Source organism: Giraffa tippelskirchi, chromosome 9 (assembly GCF_054371585.1).
Source record: "Giraffa tippelskirchi isolate mGirTip1 chromosome 9, T2T-mGirTip1v1.2.pri, whole genome shotgun sequence".
Classification (NCBI taxonomy): domain Eukaryota; kingdom Metazoa; phylum Chordata; class Mammalia; order Artiodactyla; family Giraffidae; genus Giraffa; species Giraffa tippelskirchi.
Genome location: NC_137283.1, coordinates 51,360,723 through 51,384,921, shown reverse-complemented (window position 1 = coordinate 51,384,921; position 24,199 = coordinate 51,360,723). Strand labels below are relative to the sequence as shown.

At 44.7% G+C, this 24,199-nt stretch overlaps 2 protein-coding genes across 3 annotated transcripts in view; both read right to left on the bottom strand.

The window, feature by feature from the left end:
* The window catches only part of XCR1 (X-C motif chemokine receptor 1), a 325,532-nt gene that overhangs the window by 24,434 nt on the left and 276,899 nt on the right, over positions 1-24,199 (bottom strand). For both annotated transcript variants that reach the window (XM_081526006.1, XM_081526007.1), the window contains 2 exons: positions 10,654-10,783; positions 7,211-7,441 (listed from right to left, as the gene is read on the bottom strand). The gene's annotated coding sequence lies outside the window, so the exon portion shown is untranslated. The remainder of the gene's footprint in view (positions 1-7,210; positions 7,442-10,653; positions 10,784-24,199) is intronic.
* Positions 1-24,199, bottom strand: part of FYCO1 (FYVE and coiled-coil domain autophagy adaptor 1) — a 268,566-nt gene that overhangs the window by 105,077 nt on the left and 139,290 nt on the right. The window contains exons 5-6 of the mRNA XM_081525965.1: positions 10,612-10,783; positions 7,211-7,441 (exon numbers count right to left, since the gene is read on the bottom strand). The gene's annotated coding sequence lies outside the window, so the exon portion shown is untranslated. The remainder of the gene's footprint in view (positions 1-7,210; positions 7,442-10,611; positions 10,784-24,199) is intronic.

Sequence of the window (24,199 nt, the reverse complement as noted above, 5' to 3'; positions counted from 1 at the left end):
ACTTTTCAACAAATGGTGCTAGAGCAACTGGATATTTATAGGTCAAAAAGAACCTCAATTTAAATTTTGAATTAGTGATCAATGCAAAGAAATAGAGGGAAACAATAGAATGGAAAAGACCAGAGGTCTCTTCAAGAAAATTAGAGATACCAAGGGAACATTTCATGCAAAGATGGGAACAATAAAGCACAGAAATGGTATGGACCTAGCAGAAGCAGAAGATATTAAGAAGAGGTGGTAAGAATACACAGAAGAACTATCCAAAATGATCTTCATGACCCAGATAACCACGATGGTGTGATCATTCACCTAGAGCCAGACATCCTGGAGTGCAAAGTCAAGTGGGCCTTAGGAAGCATCACTCCAAACAAAGCTAGTGGAGGTGATGGAATTCCAGTTGAGCTATTTCAAATCCTAAAAGATGATGCTGTGAAAGTACTGCACTCAATATGCCAGCAAATCTGGAAAACTCAGCAGTGGCCACAGGACTGAGAAAGGTCAGTTTTCATTCCAGTCCCAAAGAAAGGCAATGCCAAAGAATGCTCAAACTACCACACAATTGCACTCATCTCAGTAAAGTAATGCTCAAAATTCTCCAAGCCAGGCTTTAACCGTACGGGAACTGTGAACTTCCAGATGTTCAATCTGGATTTAGAAAAGGCAGAGGAACCAGAGATCAAATTGCCAACATCTGTTGGATCATTGAAAAAGCAAGAAAGTTCCAGAAAAACATCTGCTTTATTGACTACGCCAAAGCCTTTGACTGTATGGATCACGACAAATTGTGGAAAATTCTTTAACAGATGCGAATACCAGACCACCTGACCTGCCTCTTGAGAAATCTGTATGCAGGTCAGGAAGCAAGAGTTAGAACCGAACATGGAACAACAGACTGGTTCCAAAGAGGGAAAGGAGTACGTCAAGGCTGTATATTGTCACCATGCTTATTTAATGTCTATGCAACGTGCATCATGCAAAATGCCGGGCTGGATGAAGCACAAGCTGGAATCAAGATTGCCGGGAGAAATATCAATAACTTCAGATATGCAGATGACACCACCCTTATGGGAGAAAGTGAAGAAGAACTAAAGAGCCTCTTGATGAAAGTAAAAGAGGATAGTGAAAAAGCTGGCCTTAAACTCAGCATTCAGAAAACTAAGATCATGGCATCTGGTCCTATCACTTCATGGCAAATAGATGGGGAAACAATGGAAACAGTGACAAACTTTTTTTGGGGGGGCTCCAAAATCACTGCAGGTGGTGACTACAACCATGAAATTAAAAGACACTCCTTGGAAGAAAAGCTATGATCAATCTAGATAGCATATTAAAAAGCAGAATAGACATTACTTTGCCAACAAAGGTCCATCTAGTCAAAGCTATGGCTTTTTCATGAGTCATGTATGGATGTGAGAGTTGGACTATAAAGAAAGCTGAGCATGAAAGAACGGATGCTTTTGAACTGTGGTGTTGGAGAAGACTCTTGAGAGTCCCTTGGACTGCAAGGAGATCCAACCAGTCCATCCTAAAGGAAATCAGTCCTGAATATTCATTGAAAGGACTGATGCTAAAGCTGAAACTCCAATACTTTGGCCACGTGATGCGAAGAACTGACTCACTGGCAAAGACCCTGTTGCCGGAAAAGATCGAAGGCAGGGCCAGAAGGAGATGACAGAGGATGAGATGGTTGGATGGCATCGCCAACTCTATGAATTTGAGTCTGAGCAAGCTGTTGGAGTTGGTGATAGCCAGGGAAGCCTGGCGTGCTGTAGTCCATGGGGTTGCAAAGAGTCGGACACGACTGAGTCACTGAACTGAACTGAAAGCTTGTTGACAAATTCTTAGAACACCAAAAGCATACATAAAAGACAGATGAACTAGACTTCATGAAAATGAAAAACCTCTGCCTGCAAATGACACTGGTGAGATACGTTACAGACTGAGAGAAAGCATTTGCAAACCACATATATGGCAAGCACATTACTTGCCAATGCAGGAGACTCAGGTTCGCTCCCTGGGTCGGAAAGATTCCCTGGAGAAGGAAATGGCAACCCACTCCAGTATTCTTGCCTGGAAAATTCCATGGGCAGAGGAGCCTGGTGGTCTACAATCCATGAGGTCCCAGAGTCGGACATGACTGAGGGACTAAACAACAATTCGTTGCTGTAGGAAATGTGAACTGGCATAGCCATTCTGGAAAAGAGTGTGACAGTTTGTTAAAAAATCAAACACACACCAGGGAAGCCTGGCATGCTGCAGTCCATGGTGTCGCAAAGAGTCGGACAGGACTGAGCAACTTAACAAGAAAAACAAATTCTTAATAGCCCCAAACTGGAAACAATCAAAATGTCCCATAATGGGCGAATGGCTAAATTCCATACCATGGGATACTACTCAGTAAGAAAAAGAAGCAAGCTATGCATAGACCTCAGAGGTTTTATGATTATTATTTTTTTAAAAAAAAAGCAATCTCAAAAGATCACATACTGAGCAAGTCTATTTATATATAACATTCCTGAAGTGATAAAATCACAGAGATGAAAAGCAGATCAGTAGTTGCCAGGGTTAGGAAGGTTGAGGCAGTTGTTACCAGAAAGGGTAACAGCGGAGGACATCTTTGTGATGATAGAATTGTTCTGTATCTTGATGAAGGTGGTGATTAGAGGAATCCACATATGTGATACAATGGAACAGAACTGTACACACACATTGCACTTCCTAAACCTGAGAGTGAGTGTTTCCTTAAATTTTTCCTCTTAGGTTCCTCCACCTGGTCCTAGTCCTGTTCTCTACATAAAGACTTGGATTTCAAGTCTTAGCAGCAGCTTTATTCATTATACCCCCAAGCTGGAAACAACCAACTGCCCATCAACTAGTGAACGGACCAATAAATTGTGGTACAGACATACAGTTAAATGCTAGTCAGCAATTAAAAGGAGCAAACTACTAGTCCTTGCAACAATATTGTTGAACCTCACAAACATTATGCTGAGTGACACAAAGAGTACACATTCTGAACAAAACTGGAAAATCTGGGTAAGACAAATCTAATTTACAACCTAAAGCAAATAAGTAGTTGCCAGGGTGGGTGATTATCTGGGAACGTTCTGGGAGTGTCAGGAATGTTTCATATCTTGGTTGGTGGTGGTTACACTGGTGTATAATGGTGGAGATGCCCACTTAACACCCATTTAGCATTTCATTGCATGTAAATGAAACCTGAGTGAAGCTGATTAAAGAAACAAAAGAAAAAACAAACAAACCGTGTTCCCCCCGCCCGCCCCCCACCCACTCTCTTACAAACATTTTAACTCTGTGCTTTGGGGGATAGGCCATCTCTTATTGATGGGCTCTGGGTATAACACAGTCGAGTAGGAAGAGCCTCGGTAAGGGGTCAGGACACCTTGATTCTCATCCCAGTTCTAGTAATAACTGTCTGGACAACCCAAGGGCCAGTCAGTAAGCTCTCTGAGTCTCATGTGTTGTGAGGACTTCCCAGGGCTGGTGGGAGCAGTAGCTACACCAAAATACACCAGGTCACCTGGTAAAGAGCCGCACGTCTATCAGAAAACGTTACCTGTTCCTGGACAGAAGCTGCCCTTTGAATCCAAGTCTGGAGTGGCTCAAGGAATATAAGGAGGCTTCAGGAGCAATCAAGCATACGTAAACTAAAGCTGCCAGACATCATTTTTTGCCCATGTATTTGGCCAAAATCGGACATGACTGAGCGACTTCCCTTTCACTTTTCACTTTCATGCATTGGAGAAGGAAATGGCAACCCACTCCAGTGTTCTTGCCTGGAGAATCCCAGGGACGGGGGAGCCTGGTGAGCTGGCGTTTATGGGGTCGCACAGAGGCGGACACGACTGAAGTGACTTAGCAGTAGCAGCAGCAGAAAGTATAATATCAAGGACTAATGAGAAAGAGGAAAGTGAGAACCCTGGAGGCAAAGCTGGTGAGAGAGTAAACTGGTATAGCATTTGGAGGGACAACCTGGGAGATGGTAAGTCTGCAAATACCCTCTGATCTAGCTGTTTCACTCTTGGGTTCCTCATCCAGAGAAACTCTGCACAGGCCTAAGGAGATAGGTGAGAAGATGCTAACTGCAACATTGTTTGTGATGGTCAAGACTGGGGACAACATAGGTGTCTGTCACTAGGAAACGGGATATATAAAATGTTGGTACATGCACACACAGTAAGACAAAGCAGCAATCAGAAATATTAATAATAATATTATTATTACAGCTCCACAGTTGTAGCTCAAAAACATCATGTTGAATAAAAAAGTATTCTGAACTGATGTTTATGGCATAATGTGATTTTTGTAAATTAACCTCACCTTGCAGACCTGAAAGGATTAGACAGGATACTGGTCATTGATTGCCACTTAGTGGCTCAACAGATGGTAACCATTAGTTTGGAAAAAAAAAAAAAAGTAGGCGATCACTGAATTCATCAGCATCAAAGTTGAAAAATAGAATCGTGACTCCTGTTAAGTTCCATATTTCCCTGGGAAGGACGTATAACAAGGGGCAGGCCCTCCTTGATTCAGAATGCCCACTGCTAGGTCAGAAAGCTGGCTTTGGTAGTTTCAGTTTAAGGATGTTAGAGAAATACGTTGTTGGCCACTGCCCCCTGTTGAAATGACACTGTCACTTCTGAGTAGAGAATACTCAGTCTGTCCATCTAACAGCATTTGAACTTCAACTCACTGAGGGAAAGGTAGATCGGTGTATGAGCAGTCACAGAAAATACTGCCCCTCTGAAGGAATCCCTCTCATCACTATAGCTACTTTCTCATGTCTACTATTAGCATCTGAATACGTTATTTTGAAAAAAAAAAAAAAATGAATCAATCCTCGTAGCAAACACAACTCACCATGCTGCAAACACAAGAGGCAGGTACCATTGTACTGATGTGAGAACAGAGACACAAGAAGGTCAGTATTAGACTGAAGTCACAGTCAGGAGCCAGTGAAGCTGGCCCCAAGGTCTGTATTGCTAACCAGCTCTGCAGGTCTGTCTCTTGAATGCCTCTGGTTCCCTTGCTCCAATCATGACAATTATTCTTCGGCCTGTACTGTTGTCCGAATACCTTCTCCCCCACTTAAAACACCCTCCTATTCTGTGCCCCATCCCTTGCATGTCCCTCCCCTTCAGAGTAACATTTGTTGAAAGAACAGCCCACTCTCAACTCTCTTCCCAGAAGCAAGGGAATCTGCCATCTATTCTCACGGTTTCCTCAAGAGTCTGGCCTTAATCTGCTTCTCTGATTTGTATGTGCTCTCTCCAAATGCCCTCACTATACAGTTACTGCTGACATTACACGTGATTACTGAATCAAGAAAATGGATGTGATAGTTCACAGTGCCAAGTCATATTTGCTGGTTCTAACACCTCAGTCTCCCATGTACTTTCCTGTTTTGTCCACCAGGGGGAGGTCTCGCTCTTCACAGGTCAGGGATACAACTCAGGCTACTGAGCACGGGACACGCGGCTGGTCCCTCTTGAGATGTGCCAAAGTACAAATTACAAGCCAGATTTTGAAGATATAGTACAAAAAAAGAAAATGCAAAATATCTTATTAATAAATGTAATAAATTGATTACATGTTGAAATGGCAACATTCTAGATCAATTAAATAAAAGATACTCTTAAAATTAATTCTACCTATTTCTTCTCAGGATTTTTAAAATATGTGTACTAGAAAATTTTTAATTGCATGTGTGGCTTACTTATTATTTCTGTGGGACAACATAAGTTGAGAGGCTCCCTCCCAATGGCAAACTCTAAGGGAGGTCTGCAGAATCCTTGAGCTCCAAGGAACCCAGTTAGAAAATCATTCACTTGACTCTGCTCATGAAGAAACTGAGACCCAGATGGGCCAACAACTTTTCCAAGGTGATCCAGGTGATGTGATCCTGGGTTTAGATTAGAATGCAGGTGTTTTATACCCCTTTTTTTTAAAAAAAAAAAACAAAACACCTCTTCTATTGTGGAGGTCTTTGAATGCCACAGGAGGACATAGGCACAAGACTCTCTGCTGGACCTTTAAGGTCCCTTATCAAGGAATTTCACCACCTCAGGTCGCTCCCTCATGTTCCCACAGGCCTCCCGCACAGCCAGGGGCTCCTCTCTGCTGCGTCCTTGGCCCACCATGGGCATGTCTCTGCTGGAAAGCCCAGCCCTGCCTTAGGGCTCTATCTCATCACTTCCTGCCTGAGGCTGACAGCCTGGCTAGAGACTCTGCAGACTAGCAGGGACTACATAACCCTTCTTGCCCTTTTATCTTCAACTACCCTCCAGACTTGCCCACTTGCAGTCCCGCCAGCCTCCCAGGGGACTATCATAGCTCTTGCTAGAATAAGTCCAGCCCAGCTGGAAGGATAAGAAAATAGAACCAGCTAGACTTGTCACTTGCTGACCCCGAGTCCACTACACTCTGTCAGTACAGAGAGCTCACGTCGCCCACAGGCCCTGCTTGCAGAGGGGGGACTGGTGGTCACACAGCTGGTGAGTCACATGGGAACTGAAAGTACCCGTCAGTGGGGTGACTTCTCTGAAGTGGACGCATGAATCAGTGGGGAGGAAGCTGGGAGGCAAGGCCAGGCCCTGTGTCCCAGGCAGGATCTTAAGTGCAAGCCCTGACACCACAAATCATTCCCACCGCAGCCCTGCAGGACTGGCAGCATCGTGGGTCAGCTGTAGTTTGCTTTGCGGTAGGGGTTGAGGCTGGAACACGTGTGTGAGCCTGCACGGGTATGGGCCTGCCCTAGTGGGAAGAAGTCCCTGTTTCTGGCGCCTCCTGCTCAGGAGGGCTGCACACGAATGGGAGCAGAGGGTCTCAGCCCCCCTCCCTCCCTGGGTGTGGCCGCAGTTGCCTGGGGAGTTGCTGCACTGTGCCTGCAGCCTCCTGTCTGCCTCTTCTGAACGCAGATTGGAGAACTGCTGAATCATGGGGCAGTAAGAGAACTCGTGTGCTGTGGATCAGCAGTCACAAGATGAGGGCTCTCTTCCCAGTTCTCCCATAGCTCTAGCTGTGCAATTGTGGGCAAGTCACTCTGTGTGTCTGAGGCTCAGTTTCTCACTTGTGTAATGGGTGTATTAATTATCTGTCACTCTTAAAAATTCCTTCAGAACCTAGTGGGTTATATAGTAAGTATTATCTCACACGGTGTCTGTGGTTCAAATATCTGTGAGCGACTCACCGACTCACTGAGGTGGTTTTGGCTCATAGTGTTTCATGGAATGAGGTCAAGATGTCCTTTGGGGCTGCAGTCATCTGAAGGTTTGACTGGGGCTGGAGGATCTGCTTTCCAAGACAGCTTTGTTCACATGGCTGCTGGCCAGAGGCCCTGGTTCCTGGACACACGAGTCCTCCATGGAGATGCTTGAGTATCCTCCTGGCATGGTAGCTGGCTTCCCCCACAGTGAGCAATCTAAGAGAGCAAGACAGAAGCCACAGTATCTTTCATGACCAAGCCTCTGAAGTCAAGCACTGTCATTTCTGCACTATCTCATCTGTTACCCAAGTCAATCCTACTCAGGGATGTGAACACCCGGAGGTACAGACCACTGGGGGCCATTGTGAAGGCTGGCCACCACCTTAGTAGTAATTAATAGTATCTGCCCTGCCCATCTCACAGAGCCACCACGTGGTTTTGTTTGCATACCCTCTGCAAGAAAAACCATTAACCAGAGGATGCATCTGGTAAGAGTTAAGACAGCAGCAGCTAAAAACAGCTGTAAAAAGGGTTGCTGGGGACTGGACTCTGAGGCCATCACAGGAAGCTCTATGACAAGTACAGGAGTGCCAACGTAGGAATGTAGTAGCTCCAAGGCCTCTAGGCCTCTTTGCTGTCCCCATATGACGGCACAATGCAGAGACAATTAGGAAAGTGCCTGGCAGTGTGCCCATTACATATGGCGCTCAGGAAAGGGAGGTTTTTGCTCAACCTTAAGTGTTCTTTCTGAGGAAAGCAGGTGGGTCATAGTCTCAGTACTTCCAGGAGGGGTGTTGGGCCAAAATGGAGGTTGAGTTGTGCCCTACCCCTTAGTTCTGACACTCAAATGAGTTGGTTTGCTTTTTACAAACTCCAAAGAGCTGCATTAGGGTGAAAGTTCATTGCTATTATCTCCTGGTAAGATGCCCACAGATCATGTCTCCAAAGAATCTCTCCATTGCTTCCTTAAATAGACAAAAAAAAAAAAAAAAGGAACTGAGATATGTTCAGTGTTTTGCAACTATCAGAAACAATCTCTTAAAGCTGACTCTAAATCCTTCCTTGTTCCTTTATGCTCACTCTTTTATATTGTTATTCTGGTCATCTCTGCTGCCTGACAAATCTCTCTGAAACATAAGGATGCAGACCAGCAACACTTGGTTTTATTTTGCTCTTGATTTTCTGGGTGAGGACTTCTAGAAAGGCAGCTGGGCCCTCTACTTGTATTATTTTTCATGGGGTTGCAGTATGATGTTAGCTGAGACTTTAATCATTTGAAGGTCAACCCAGGATGGATGCCCAAGATGGCACATACTCATGGCTGGCAGCCAATGGTGGCTGTGGACTGGAGGCTCAGCTGGGTTGTCGACATGAGCACCTACTCTTGGCCTCGCTAGCATGGCATTTTCAGAATAATTTAATTTCTTATATGGTGCTGGATTCCCCTGCAACTAGTGTTCGGAGAGAACCAAGTGGATTCTGCAAGGCCTTTTCGGAAGTCTCTCAGCGTTACTTCTCCCACAGTTTATTAGTTATGAGCTACTATGGATACAATCATCAGGCTGGCACAGATTCAAGGGAATGAGAATTAGACTCAATATCCTGATGATGGAGTGGCAAGGTCCCAAGTTGGGGGGCATGTGGGGTGGGAGGAATTGCTCTGGCCATCTCTAGAAAATGGAATCTTCTACAAAGGACCAGAATTATGTCCCATGCCTGAAGGCTTATATACTAAGTAAGCCATGAGCATCCCATCTCACAGAGTCAGAGATTATTTAGAGCTGGATAGAACCTTACACGTTCTCTTGTTTAATCACTTTAACATAAGATGAAAATAAAATGGAGCCCTCAAGAGCCAAGGTGGCTCGCCCCAGATCATGAGCTGATTAGAGACGCCACAGCATGGAGAATCTGGTCTGCTGCTCTGTGCTACATCCTGCTCTTGGTGGATGCTGGTACGTTCTGCTGGCATTGTTCCCCCTTCCTTCTTTCTAACAGGATGATTTTGTCCAGGTACCCACCCTGCCTGCATGGCTTATACGCCCTGTGTTTGCTCTGCCCACACCCAAAGCCAGCATGACAGGGGCCATTTTTCTGCCTGCAGCTTGAGTGAGGCAGAGTCAAGAAGGTCACCAGCAAAGGGACTCTGAGCCACTGCCTTCTGCTGCTGAACTTCCCATGAGTCAACAACCTCCTTATCGTTTCACTACTTTCAGTTCGGTTTCTGCTTCCTTCTAGCTGAATGTATCCTATTTAAAATCTTCTTTCTGAGATTCATTCTAACACTAAGAAGTGGCATTTAAGGAGAGTTCACTGGCCGCTCCGGGCCTCATCTTCAGCTGTGCCCAGGGTGCCCCGCCCTGTACCTTCCTTCAGCAACTGGGATTGTTGTCCGCTCTCTGTACTCAGTGTCCACCTCACAGTGGCTCAGTCCCTCCAGAACCTCTCTTATTCCTCCTGTCTTTCTCAGTTTCTGCTCAGGCCTCTTTCAACATTTCACTCCAGTGACCACAGCATTACAAGCTACTCTTGCCCCAGGTGCCCTCCTGCCCACTGCCGATCTCCCTGGATCTGGGAAGACCACTGCTCTTGGGGTTCTCTTGGTTGTTTTCTGAGGTCTACCCCTTTCGGCGCCTGGCTGGCTAGACCCCAATGTCAGACGCTCTCTTGGTTCAGGTCTGCTTTTTGTACTTGGTTTGGTACCAGATTCCAGACAGCCCGGTCCCACCTGCTGGACTGGACTTCTTCCCTGCACCTACACGGGGCAGGTGAAACCAACTCCTCCCATAATTCCCTTTGTGTCTTCATGAGGGAATCTCCATACAGACCCTCCTTGGGAGGGAAAGGCTTGGTTTGAGAGCTACAACATCCTAGATTTTCATCTGCAGTGTTGACACCTTTGGAGAACAAAAATTGTTCATGCTTTTCAGTGCACAAGGCACATTTGTATGCCATTTGTGTTTGATCGTATTTCTTCCCTGCTGGTCAGAGAATAAGGTCACATAGGGATTTTTAAAGCCAAACAAGTCGTCACTGCCTCTATTGAGTTTTTCAATGAAGTAACAAGTGTATAAATAAACATACAGAAAATCCATTTATAGTAGTTCCCCCTAAGATTTGTTCATCTTTGCCTGAGGTCTTCATTTTCATCCTCACCACCTCTTTGTGGTCCCAAATGATTGCACTTGAAAGTACTACCTCTTTGCTCACAAATGTCTGTCTTCAGGGCCTAATTCATTCTGAAACTTGCTCTTATAGTAATCTTATGGAGTGAGGTTACAGGGAGTAGGTGACTTTCAACTCCCTTAACTCTTGGTGGCTGCTGTTATTAACCATAAGGACCTGCATGATTATACATGACGAAATTGGTTTTGGTCAGTTCTAACCCCAGGGATAGGAGCTGCATTAATGAGCAGTGGAGAACTGACTGAAGACTTCAGCTGAGGCACTTCCGTGGTGGTCCAGTGGTTGAGACGCACATGTTCGCTGCAGCGGAGAGGTTTGATCCCTGGGTCAGGGAACTAGGATTCTGCAAGCTGCACAGCGTGGTCCCCTCCCCTGCAAAAAAAAGAGAGATTTCAGCTGGGAAGAGTGCACTAGGCAAAGTTAATCTCACACGTATGTACCCAACAAGCCCCTCGAACTTCCTCTGGGCTGTGGTGGCATCTCTCCTCTCCCCGGGCCTCCTGCCCACAGCACCCAGTCCCACTTCTCCTTCCTCTTTTATGCTCCAGAAGAGTCTCCTTCCTTCTGTAGAAAACTGGATAGCAGCTCCAAGTCCAGGCTGGAAGGTCCCTTTCTACCCTTGAAAAGTGGACTTTTCAAAGGCCTTTCTCCTTCAAGAAGTTTTCATGCCAGCAGCTACAAAGATGAAAAGTTTTCGACAGACTCCTTGCAATTACCTTGAAAGTGCTGATCAGTGAAAAGAAGGGGTGATGACGTAAAGTTGCCGATAAAGAGTAAGGCACCACAAGTTCTAATCTTGTTGCATTTCCTTGTAGTGGTTCTGGGGGTGTTGCTGAGATGGATGGATAGCTGTGAGGCTTGGCCAAGTTCTCCGCCTCTGCAGCCTCCTTCTTCCCACAGCCAACATCACCTTCAGCTCCCTTCTAACACAGCTCTAAGGCGGCTAGAGCCTGGATCCCGGGGCTCACACCCATGGAGGCCCCTTGTGGCCTCTGGCTCCAGGCCTACTCCAGTGCTGGGACCAGATCTTTGCCTCATTTCTGGGGTCTTGCTCCCTCATGGAAGTCTGCTCATTCTCCAGTCTCACTATGAATGAGCCCCCCATAATTATGGGCCCACCATAATGGGATTAGTGCACTTTTCGCAAGAGGAAGAGACACCAGAGTTCATACTCTCTCTCCCCACTTGCACTCACACAAAAGAAGGGATCGTGTGAGGACACAGTGAGACGGTGGTCGTCTGCGAGCCACGAAGTGGGAACTAAACATGCCAGTGCTTTGGTCTTGGACTTACCAGCCCCCAGAGCTATGAGAAATATATGCCTGCTCTTTAAACCACCCAGTCTATGGTATTTTGTTACAGCAGCCTGGGCCAACTAAGATGTAGGTGGAGACAGAAGTCCTGACAATAGCTGACTCTCTAAATCCAGTTGTACTTGGTCAAGCTCTACCCAAATGTACACTCTGTGTGGTTTGCTTGCACAGCCCATGGTGACCTTTTTTGGCTCAAGCAGGTTTGAGTTAGGTCCATCAGTGGTCAGTAGTTGCTACACAGGACCACCTTTGCCTCTGCTGCTTGCTGCTAAGGACCACAATCACCCACTCTGTCCTGATGCTGCCCAATCCTAACTTGAGAACCATCTAGGCCAGAATGGAGACCCTCATTATTGCAGCACAGTTGGCTTGTGGCCAGTGTGTCTGGCAGATGCCCATTCTTGGGGTTAGCAGGATTTCTGCACCTCTGAGCTTGCCCTTTTCATACTGTTCATGGGCTTCTCTTGGAAGAAAAGCTATGACCAACCTAGACAGCATATTAAAAAGCAGAGACATTACTTTGCCAACAAAAGTCCATCTAGTCAAAGCTATGGTTTTTCCAGTAGTCATGTATGGATGTGAGAGCTGGACTATAAAGAAAGCTGAGCACCGAAGAATTAATGCTTTTGAACGGTGGTGTTGGAGAAGACTCCTGAGAGTCCCTTGGACTTCAAGGAGATCCAACCAGTCCATCCTAAAGAAAGTAAGTCCTGAATATCCATTGGAAGGACTGACACTGAAACTCCAATACTTTGGCCACCTGATACAAAGAACTGACTCATTGGAAAAGACCCTGATGCTAGGAAAGAGTGAAGGCAGGAGGAGAAGAGGATGACAGAGGATGAGATGGTTGGATGGCATCACCGACTCGATGGATATCAGTTTGAGCAAGCTCTGGGAGCTGGTGATGGCCAAGGAAGCCTGTTGTCCTGCAGTCCATGGGGTCGCAAAGAGTCAGACACGACTGAGCGACTGAACTGAATTGAGCTTGCCCACAAATGGCTTATGCATATTATACATCAGTTAAGGCCTGTTAAGTGATTTCAGATTCTTATTTTCAAAAATTATATCCCCAGGCAAGTTATTGCCCCGGCCATCCCCTTTGAGAACCACTTCTGCCCTCTGGGAAGGATTTTCTCCCCCAGACCTAAGGCTAACCCTCCCCTCTCCATGCTGGTTATGTCCTGGCCCCACTCTCCTCTCCTACATTTCCCAGCCCCACTGTGCACTGTGGTTAACTGAACTGTGATCTCAAAGGGGGGCTTCATACACATGGGACCTCAGCAAGGGCCTGTATGTCCAGTGCCCATTTAAATGCATCAGTCTCACATCTCTGCTACTGTTATATTATATGGTTGACTCACACTGAGCTTGTGGTCTCAGCAAACAAGACCCTCAAGATCTCTATCTGTCTTTCCACACAGAGGAAGCCAGATAGCATCGTGTATAAGTGGTTTGTTTCTGTCTCACTGATCAAGAGGCTGAAAGCAACAGATTCTGATGCCTCTTTTCTTCTTTGATTGACTAGGGCTGGGGGACCTGAGGACAGATGATGAAGCACTTAAGGTTTAGTTTTCTCATCTGGAGAATGGAACCATGATTAAAATATTGCTCAGATCTCATCGACGAGAGGACTGAACATCCTGGACATGAAGCAAAGACTTCTGAGTCTCTCAGGCCCTTTAAAGGAAGGAGATTTCCTGGGAGGACACCACCTGTAAGGGCAGGGGCGGGAGCAGGGTTTCATGCCCACGCCCTCCACCTCTCTGCTGGGCCTCACGGCTGTGGTTCCTTCTGTGGGCCACCCTCCGTCTCCTCCTACTCTCAGGAAGACGATCGTCTCTCTTTCTCCATCTGGCCAGTAGAGAATGGAGATGTCCCCTACTATTCATCCTCTCTCAAAACCACACACCCCTGGATTTTTAGCTCAGCATGGCTGCCTAGAATAGGGCTAACATCTCCCAGCTTTCCTTACATCCGAGTCTTCCGTTGGCCAGTGTGATGCAATTGAAAGTGATCTGCATGAATTCCAGGTTGTGTTTTAAAGGGACGGGGGCTTGTCCTCTGGGGTTCCTATTCCTCCCCCACTAGTTGGGATGCGGACATGCTATGAGCCTTCTTGGGCAGTGCCAACGAGGACAGCACCTCAGTGCGCAGAGCAACAAGATGGAAAGGGCCTGGGCCCCTGACACCTTTACAGAATAGAGCTTCCATGTGACCTTAGGCTCCTGCATGAGAAAAAAAGGAAACATGCATTTGTTTTAGGCATGTTAGTGGGTTTTTCTCATGGCAGCTGAGATATTGTTACATTTAGGAAATTGCTGTTGCCTTCAAGCTGGCCACCCTAACCAGAAAGCCTATAGCTGGGCTCTCTTGAGTCAATGCCCACCTGTCACCCAATAAGTGGCCACCTTCACACAGAGAATAGTTTAGTACTGCTTCTCCAGGAGCTCTGGGAAGAGATATACAATATGGCAGGGCAGACATCAAAATAAGGACTTTGCATGGCATTAGTCGAATGTCACAAGATGTCAATGGATGAACAGAAAGGTATGTCAATTGCGCTTGCCAAAAAATCTGAGGGGGTTTCTAGATGGCAAGCAGGATGGAAAACCATCAGGCTGCATAATCAGAACTGCAGGCCTAATGGCACAAGCAGCCGGAGATGTCAGAAACAGGGCCATTAGTCTGATCCCACAGCAGCCACAGGTCTGCCTCTTTCCGTGTTGCAATCTCACATCAAATTCTGTAGTAAGGGATTCTGAATGGCTTAGTTAATACTATTGCCTTGGTTTGTCAGTTCCCTCTGCATCAGGCCATGTCATAACCCACTAGGAGTGCATGGGAGGGTATCCACTCCTGGGTCCCTATGTGGTCACCCCTGCCCAAGGTTGCCCCAGAACTGCTTTCCCTAGGTGTGTATGTAGGAGGTGTGTGCTTCAGGCCAGGCGGTTTCAGCTCAAGGGGACACTGATCACAGACAAAAAAACACCTAAAGGCTCAAGGAATTGGCGGCAACTTCTGGTGATTTTGGCAGATTATAGGATTGAGGAAGATCTATTCAACGCAAGAGAAGAGACCTTGGTTCGGGTGAGGCCAGCTGCCAAAGACACGAGCCAAAAGTGAGGCCCCAGGCTTCAGCTGGAGTGGGCACAGGCAGTACCCTGTCTCTGAGTAGGGAGGATGGAGAGAGTCTAACTAGAACATTGCAGAGAGGACTTTTGTTTCAGGGGGATGAAAAGAGGCTGGCAGGCCCAGGAAGAGCCCACCCCTTCAGGTACAAGATAGACCTTAAATCTCAGAAGCAAGACCAAAGCCAATTTTCAAAAGTGGGACATGAGGTCTATCCGAGGTCTTTTCCACTTTTCTGTCAAATTCTAGCAGAAGGTTCCACCCCACTCTGCTCAATTCATCCTCCCTCCTGCCTTGCTGCCAGCATTTTTTCATTTGTTCTTACTCTGGCCTCTAACCATGGCTCACTGACTGCCTAGACAAGGCACGGTAGAGTCTGGCTTTTTCCTCCTTGGGGAAACTGCTAGCAAAGAGGGGCCGCCAAGTCTGTGCTCCTTCTCCTTACGGTTTCAAAACAAGCAAGCTGGAGAGATGAGACAGACATCCAACTGTCTATCAGCCACCCAGTCTCTTCTCTTTTTTTAAGGAAAAGAAATCCAAGTGTCAGCTTCTTCCAGCTTGGGTGTGGTCAAGGGACCAAACAGAAGGTAACGGACTGCAGGGAAATTTTTCAGAGGAACTGGTTTGGCTGGTAGGAACATTATTTTTCCCCTCTCCCTCTTGCTGCTGGCTCAGAGTACAGATGGGTTGATTCTCTAGGAACCATCCTGATTGTAAAGTGATCTTCAGGGTGGAGACCACCTGCTGAATTGGAGCAGCAGAGACATTGGAGTTGGATCTGCGGTGGATCCCAAAGAGCCTGGAGGGTCAGCCTCAACGTTTTTTGAGCTAAGTGAGGAATAAACCTCCATCTAGTTGAAGACTTCACCAGTCAGTGTGTGTCATGGACCAGAAACGTGACTTCCCCTAGGAGCTTTTCGGAAATGCTGAACCTTCTAAATTCAGATTCATGTGCACATGATGGTCTGAGAAGCACTAATTTAACCACTATTATTATTACTCTTCACTTGCTCTTGGCAGCTGAACCTAATTCTTGCACACAGAGAAGATGATTCCTGTGTGGGGTCATCTAGAAAGTGGCGGTAAGAATGGGCTGCTGAGAAGCTCACCGCTTTCTCCCTCCTCCAGAAAAAGCACGCATGGCTCTCCAGCAAACCCTCATCCCCCAAGCCATACCATGATGGGTTTGGGGAGCCTGCACCATGTTGTTCTGAGCCGAGGTTCTTGAAAAGCAAGGTTTCTGTCAGCTGCAACTGCCTCCACCCCCTGAACCACTCTGCCTCCAGAACCAAGAGTGGTAGAGGGTGGAGCTTAAGAGGAAGAAGGTGAGGGGGGCCCACCGTCATTTTGAAACCTTAAGGCATCATGAAATAGATCATCCTTCCAGGAAGCCTTGGCCTTCTGCTTTTAAACAGAGGCGTTTCTAGACTTTGTTTCTGGGGCTGACTGTCACACTCAGCCCATGGTGACTCAGAATCCATTGCCTAGGAGGGTCACACTCTCTGATACAAAACTCTAGGAAGTGTGCCTCCCAGCCTATCTATCAGGTGAGGGGTGGGAAAACCTCCTTGGGATGTCTCCTAAGGATGACATTCTGGAAAATGGTTCTCCACAAGCTACCAACTGGATGCCATTGTTCAAGTGAATCACTTGAAAACATTCAACCCTAGGGAGGCAACTGAAAGTGATGGTGAGATTCAAGGAGATATTGTTTTAAGCCCTAGTTCTGCAGCAAAGAATCTGCCTTCAGTGTGGGAGACCTGAGTTCAATCCCAGGACTGGGAAGATGCCCTGGAGGAGGGCATGGCAACCCACTCTAGTATTCTTGCCGGGAGAATCCCATGGACAGAGGGGTCCGTCGGGCTGCAGTCCATGGGGTCGCAGGGTCAGACACAACCGAGTGAGTAACACTTTTTTCACTTTTCTGCCCTTTACTACATTTTGACATAGAACAAGTTTCTACTAATAACCTCTCTAAGCCTTCTCTCCAAGCTTCTGGTAGCCTTTTAATAAACTTCAGTTCTGCGGAAGTCAATCTGGGTTTCCTCATCTGTATGCAGGAGAAATAATAACAGCAAGCGCAACCTCTTCTTTGAAGGGTTATTGTGGACTCTGCTTCTAGACCTTGTGCACAGTGAAATCCGCAGGTTTTGATGTGGGTAGGTGTGTGGACTTCACAGGTCTCACAAGCCCGGGCCTCTGAAATTTAACGTCCAAATGTGTCACCTGGAGATTTTGGTAAAAGGCCATTTCTGATTCAGCAGGTCTGGCCTGGGGTCTACGATTCTGCAAATCTAAAATCTCCCTGGGGATGCCACTGCTCTTCTGGAGGCCACATGTCCCACAGTGAGACTGTAGACTCTCAACTACAGTGAGGTACATCTCACAGCAGTCAGGATGGTCATCATTAAAAAGTCTACAAATAACAAATGCTGGGGAGAGTGTGCAGAAAAGGAAACCCTCCTACAGTGCTGGTGGGAATATAAATTGGTACAGTCACTATGGAAAACAGTGTGAAGATTCCTCAGAAAACTAAAAATAGAATTACCATATGATCTAGCATCAGTTCAGTTCAGTTGCTCAGTCGTGTCTGACTCTTTGCAACTCCATGGACTGCATACATCCTGACAAAACTATAATTCAAAAGGATACATGCCCCCCTATGTCCATAGCAGCACTGTTCACAATAGCCAAGACATGGAAATAACATAAATTTCCATCAACAGATGAGTGAATAAAGAAGATGTGCTACAGTGGAATACTACTCAGTCATAGAGAACAATGAAATAATGACATTTGCAGCAACATGCGCGGACCTTGAGATTATTATACTAAGTGAAGTAAGTCAGAAAAAGACAAATACCATATGATATCACTTATATGCGGAATCTAAAATATGGCACAAGCAAACGTATCTACAAAACACAGACTTGCATACATAGAGATTAGACTTGAGGTTGCCAATGGAAAAGCGGGTGGGGGAGGAAAGGGCTGGGACTTTGGGATTGGCAGATATAAGCTATTATATATAGGATGGATAAACAACACACTAATGTATGGCACAGGGAACTATATTCAATATTCTATGATAAACCAGCATGGAAAAGAATATTAAAAAAAAAAAAAGAATGTCTATGTGTGTATAACTGAGTCACTTTGCTGTACAGCAGAGAATGGCACAACACTGTAAACTCTATTTCAGTAAAAGAAGACTGTAGACTCTTTATTAATGACTTATGGATATTCTTCAGTTACTGTCCCTCAGCTGTTCCAAACTTGACTCCACAATTTCAGACACTATAACCACAAAAAGCAAATGAATTGCTATTTGTTACATGATCTCACCACAAGGTTTTTACTTCTGTTTCTCTTTTATTATCGTTAATAACCTACTACCAGGAGAACTTCATTTTGGGTAAAATGCCCATATCCTGGCCATGGCACAGACAGATGATGTTTAACCCAGCAGGTAACAGGATGTAGTTCCATCTGCTTCCTGGTGGTGTGCAATTTCCCCATGTGTAGAGGACACCTTTCAGTTTGATGGGGCAATTTTTACTGTGGCTATGACTTTCAACACACTTCCTTCTTTTCTTGCAAAACAAAGGATGACTTACCCCTTTCTTGCAGACCACAGCCTAAATGATTAAAGGTTTCTTTGAGGCTTAGGCAGGGCCTGGGGCACATCCTTGGTCCTCAGTGTGTGAGGCCTTTGGGTTTTACCTATGTGAACCCCAGGATATAATCTATGTGGACTTTACTTTCTATTGGAATGAACAACTGCAAACCTGTTAGAGAAATATGAGGTTAGCAACACCTCAGAGCTTCAGATTTCAAGTGGAAGTCTCCTTCAGCCCCTCAACAAGGATGGAGAATAGAACCCAGCCATTTTCATAGTCAAGAATGCCTGGGCCACATGATCTCAGTGGCAATGCTCAGAGTTGCTAGATACTAAGAGACTCAAAAGCTTTGGGAGCTGAACAGAGTCTGAGAACTTCTGAAGCTATCTCCTCTATGATTCAGATGTAGAAACCAAAGTCCAGAGAGGATACGTGACTTGCCACAGGCAGACAGGTAGCCTGGCCTTCATGGTTATTATAGGATCATCCCACAAATATTCCAGATTAATTGCCTTGCTTAAGCATTTCCATTACCTACAACTTACAGCCATCATGTGATAAAAATAATGTATTATTAACCATTTCTCTCTTTCCTTAAGAAATTTTTCCATTATGGAAGCAACAAAAACCAGTATAATTAGAAAATATTGCAGTATAATTGGAAAACAGAGGAAGAAAAATCACCCACACAACCTCATTTTGACCCCCGATTCCTAACTAGTACTATAAAATCTTTTGGCATTTAAAAAATGTTGCTTTTTGATTATTAAAATATAGGTATCTGGAAATAAAAATTCAAACAGTATAGAAAGCCATAAAAAGTAAGTCTTCTTAATACATATTAGTATGACCAATAGGCACATAAAAAGATGCTCAACATCACTAATTATTACAGAAATGAAAATCAAAACTACAATAAAATACCACTTCACACTGGTCAGAATGGCCATCATTAAAAAGTCCACAAATAACAAATGCCGGAGAGGGTGTGGAGAAAAGGAAACCCTCCTACAGTGCTGGTGGGAATGGAAATAGGTGCAGCCACTATGGAAAACAGTATGGAGGTTCCTCAGAAAACTAAAACTAGAGTTGCCATATGATTGAGACTTCCCTGGTGGCTCAGATGGTAAAGCGTCTGTCTACAATGTGGGAGACCTGGGTTCGATCCCTGGGTGGGGAAGATCTCCTGGAGAAGGAAATAGCAACCCACTCCAGTATTCTTGCCAGGAAAATCCCATAGATGGAGGAGTCTGGTAGGCTACAGTCCACGGGGTCGCAAAGAGTCGGACACAACTGAGCGACTTCACTTTCACTTTTTCACTTTCTGCAATCCCACTTCTGGGATATATCTGGACAAAACTATAATTCAAAAAGATGCATGCACCCCAATGTTCATAGCAGCACTGCTTACAATCGCCAAGACATGGGAACAACCTAAATGCCCATAGATGAATGGTAAAGAAGATGTGGTACATACACACAATGGGATACTACTCAGCCATTTATTCAAAAGAATGAAATAATACCCTTTGCAGCAACATGGATGAACCTAGAGATTATCACACTAAGAGAACTAAGTCAGAATGAGAAAGACAAATACCTTATGATATCCCTTATATGTGGAATCTAAAATAAGATACCAACGAACTTAACTACAAAACAAATTTTTCTGTTTGAGCTTCCTGGGTAGCTCAAACAGTAAAGAATCTGCTTGCAATGAGGGAGACCTGGGTTTGATCCCTGGGTTGGGAAGATCCCCTGGAGAGGGGCATGGCAACCCACTCCATGTCCAAGGAGAATTCCTCCTCTGCCCTCCTCTGACAGGCTACGGTCCATGGAGTTGCAAAGAGTGGCGCACGACTGAGTGACTAACACTTTCATGCTTTTTCGTGAAATAGAAACAGACTTACCGACAGAGAACAGACTTGTGGTTGCCAAGAGGGAGAGGGATGGGGGAGAACTGAATTGGGAGTCTGGGACTAGCAGATGCAAACTATTATACACAGGATGGAGAAACAACGAGGTCCTATTTTATAGCACAGGAAACTATACTCAATGTCTTATGTGTGTGTTAGTCGCTCAGTTGTGTGTGACTCTCTGCGACCCCATGCTGCAGCCTGCCAGGCTCCTCTGTCCGTGGGATTTCCCAGGAAAGAAAACATAATGGAAAAGAGTGACAAAAAAAAAAAAGACAAAAAGTAAGTCTTTTTACTCACTCCTTTCCTAGCTTTTCTTCTAGTACGTATCTTCTTTTGATTCTTTCTATTTCTTCTGGTATTTGCCTTGATTGATATTTTAAAATAACCTATTACACCTTATGTCTTCATTTATCAGCTTGAGGCACTATTTATAGACATTGTTTTGACTTGTGAGTAACTTATTCACTTATCCACCCCCTACTCCCACCTCCAAATCACTGACTGTTGTGTATTCTTACTGCTTCTGATGGTTAACCTTATGATTTTACATCATGCTCAATTTCTATTTATTGACCCATTAATTTTAGCTAGTGATTCTAGATTTTCCACTATGTAAGACTCATGCGAAGGGTTGACTCATTGGAAAAGACCCTAATGCTGGGTAGGATTGGGGGCAGGAGGAGAAGGGGACAACAGAGGATGAGACGGTTGGATGGCATCACCGACTCGATGGACATGGGTTTGCGTAGACTCCAGGAGTTGGTGATGGACAGAGAGGCCTGGCGTGCTGCAATTCATGGGGTCGCAGAGAGTCGGACACAACTGAGCGACTGAACTGAAGACTGGAAGGGCTTCCCTCATGGCTCAGCTGGTAAAAAATCCTCCTGCAATGCGGGAGACCTTGGTTTGATCCCTGGGTTGGGAAGATCTCCTGGTGAAGGGAATGGCTACCCACTCCAGTATTCTGGCCTGGAGAATTCTCCATTCCTGGAGAATGGTCTGTATAGTCCATGGGATCGCAAAGAGTTGGACATGACTGAGTGAGTTTCACATCCATGCTTTTCATGTAAGATAGGAAAGTAATACTCCTTTACTTCCCTCTTTTGCTTCTACTCCCATACCCTCTCTCATCCATATCACTTCTTTAACACTGTCAAGATTTATAGTACATGCATTCTGTTTAGTAAAGTTGTCCTCCATGTTTTATCAGTAAGTTAATTCTGATGATTGAAAGCCAATGAACCAACAATATTTAAAGTACAAAGATGATGTAAATATTATTCCCAACAGAAGCAGCTATTATGTTGAGTTCTGCAGAGGGGAATGTTCCAAGATCAAGGTCAAGTGGGGTTTCTTTTCTTGAACTTCACCAACTACATACACAAAAACATGATACTTTTTGGTGAGTTTTATATTTGGGCCATGAGATTCTCTATCAACTACCTCTCTATATACTTCTATATATATATTTTTTTACAACTTACTGTTCCTGAAATCTTTAGTTGATTGACAATAAAAGCATATGCCTTCTTTGTAATACAGCTAGTTTAAGTTACATTATTTATTACATGCTCCAAATTGTACTGACTTTTGACTAGGCCAACTGCACATCTGGGGTGGAGTTTCTTTTAATTGCATTTCTAGTCTGGTTTTATGGTTTTTAGTTTTCATATCTTTCTCTTTTTTGGGCAATACATCATCAAGTAATTTTCTTTTCAGAAGGTGTCTGGGAGTCTTGAGTTCCTGCATGCTTTTCTCCTCCACACTGGATCAATAATTTGATAATGCATTAAATTCTAGGTACAAAATTATTTATTTGATCTCTGAAGGTAACTGCTCCATCTTCAAGCACTGGTATTGCAGATGAGAAGAATGATGTTAACCATCTTACACTTTTGTTGGTTATGTGTTTCTTCTGTCTGAGTGCATTTAGCATTTCTTCTTATACACAGTACTCTGAAATTACTTGAGATTATTTCTATGCATTATTCTTTATTCTTTATTCATTATGCTTGGTACTTGGGATCTTTCAAACCAAAATCTTTGTCTTTCTCCCATGCTGGGAGATTTTCTTCAATTATTTCTTTATTTCCTCTTCTCCATTTTCACTCTTCCCCTTTTGTTCCTAAAACTCTTGTTACATAAACATTTGCCCATCTGAATTGACCTTTTGTGTATTTTTTCAAGTTATCCACTTGTCAATTTACTCTCTATTCTGCAAGATCCTCTAAACTTTATAGTGTAGTTTATTGTTTGAATTTTGTTTTTTATTCCATGCATTATAATTATTAAAAAGTAAATATAGTTCATAAGTGATTTAAAACAAACTCTTTCCTAGTTTCCAACTGCTCCTTTTTAGAAGACTGTTGTTGTTTGATGGGTGTTCACTATTGATTTCTCACGAGGATAAGTCCAGTTTAGGGTTTTCATTTTGTTCTCATTCCTCAGGTCCTCCTCCTCCAGGCTCATTTGTTCGAATTACCTGTCTCAGTCCTTCCTTTTTACTGTCCTGTGTGAATAGGGCCCATCCCTATTTATTTGCACCAGGCTGGGTGTTACTTGAGGTAACTGCGGCGCATTTCCTCTTCTCTGAACAAGAAGGCTGATGGTGAGTATTCTGGGTGTAGAAGAGGAACTGGGGGCTTCGTGTTCAGCCGGGAGAGTGGGGGGAAGGCAAGTGGGCTCCACCCGTCCCCACCCTACTGTGAGCCTTAGCCGCTGCCTGTCAGCTTTCATTTATTTGGAAAAATGGTTTATCCAGCTTCACCTTTGTGGTACAAACTACCACTTCTAGTCCACAGCCTTGGTGCTCAGTGGGGCGGGGAGGGCAGTTCCCAAAGCATTTTAGGTGCTTTCCACCAGTCACCTCCTTTCACACCCAGTCTGGTCTGTGCATTTGCCAACTCTGGGGGACTGACGAGAAAGCCTCATGCTACCCTGGTCACCAACGTTCACTCTGACAGCTGCTCCTGAAGTGCTATAAGCACTGGCCTCCGAAATTCAGATTTTACAGACAGAATTCCATCCACTTGCCATCTTTACAAATTCATAACCATTCGGTCTGCTGCCCTCTTCCCTATACACAGTACTGTGATTTTATCCATCCCTGGAACTCTTAATCTTATTTCCACAAGTTTTCAAAAGGGAGAGGTGATAAATGTGATTGGCTGTCAAATTGAACTTAAAAAAGTCAACTATTACTTAAAATAAAATTATTTTTCTTTTAAATGCAGCTTAATTTCTTGGTTATAAAGTGATATATATTCATGGTAGATAATCTGGTAAATAATTAAATAATCCAAATATCCACAAGTGTCCTAAGCTTTGGGGTAAATTATATTCTAATGACATGATATGGTATAATATTGCATTTTACCAGCTCATTAACCTCCACTTTTGTAACAACACAAATGTTCTCTCTTTATCATATTCTGTTCCAGTTTATCTGGGTGTTTACAAAGGAAGGCCAAGAGAGAAGCATATCGCTGGAAAACATAGATAGGACACAATGTGCTTTAATAATGTATTATTTATAATATTGAAAATTTGGGAAAATATCCAGCAATAAGAAAATAAGTAAATTATGGTTGAGTCAACACGTACTTCCCAAACAAATGGGAGCTTCCCTGGTGGCTCAGTGGTAAAAAATCCGTCTGCCAGTGCAGGAGATGATCCCTGGGTTCGGAAGATGCCCTGGAGAAGGAAATGGGAACCCACTCCAGTATTTTTGCCTGGCAAATCCCATGGACAGAGAAGCCTGATGGGCTACAGTCCATTGGGTCGCCAAAGAGCCAGACACGACTG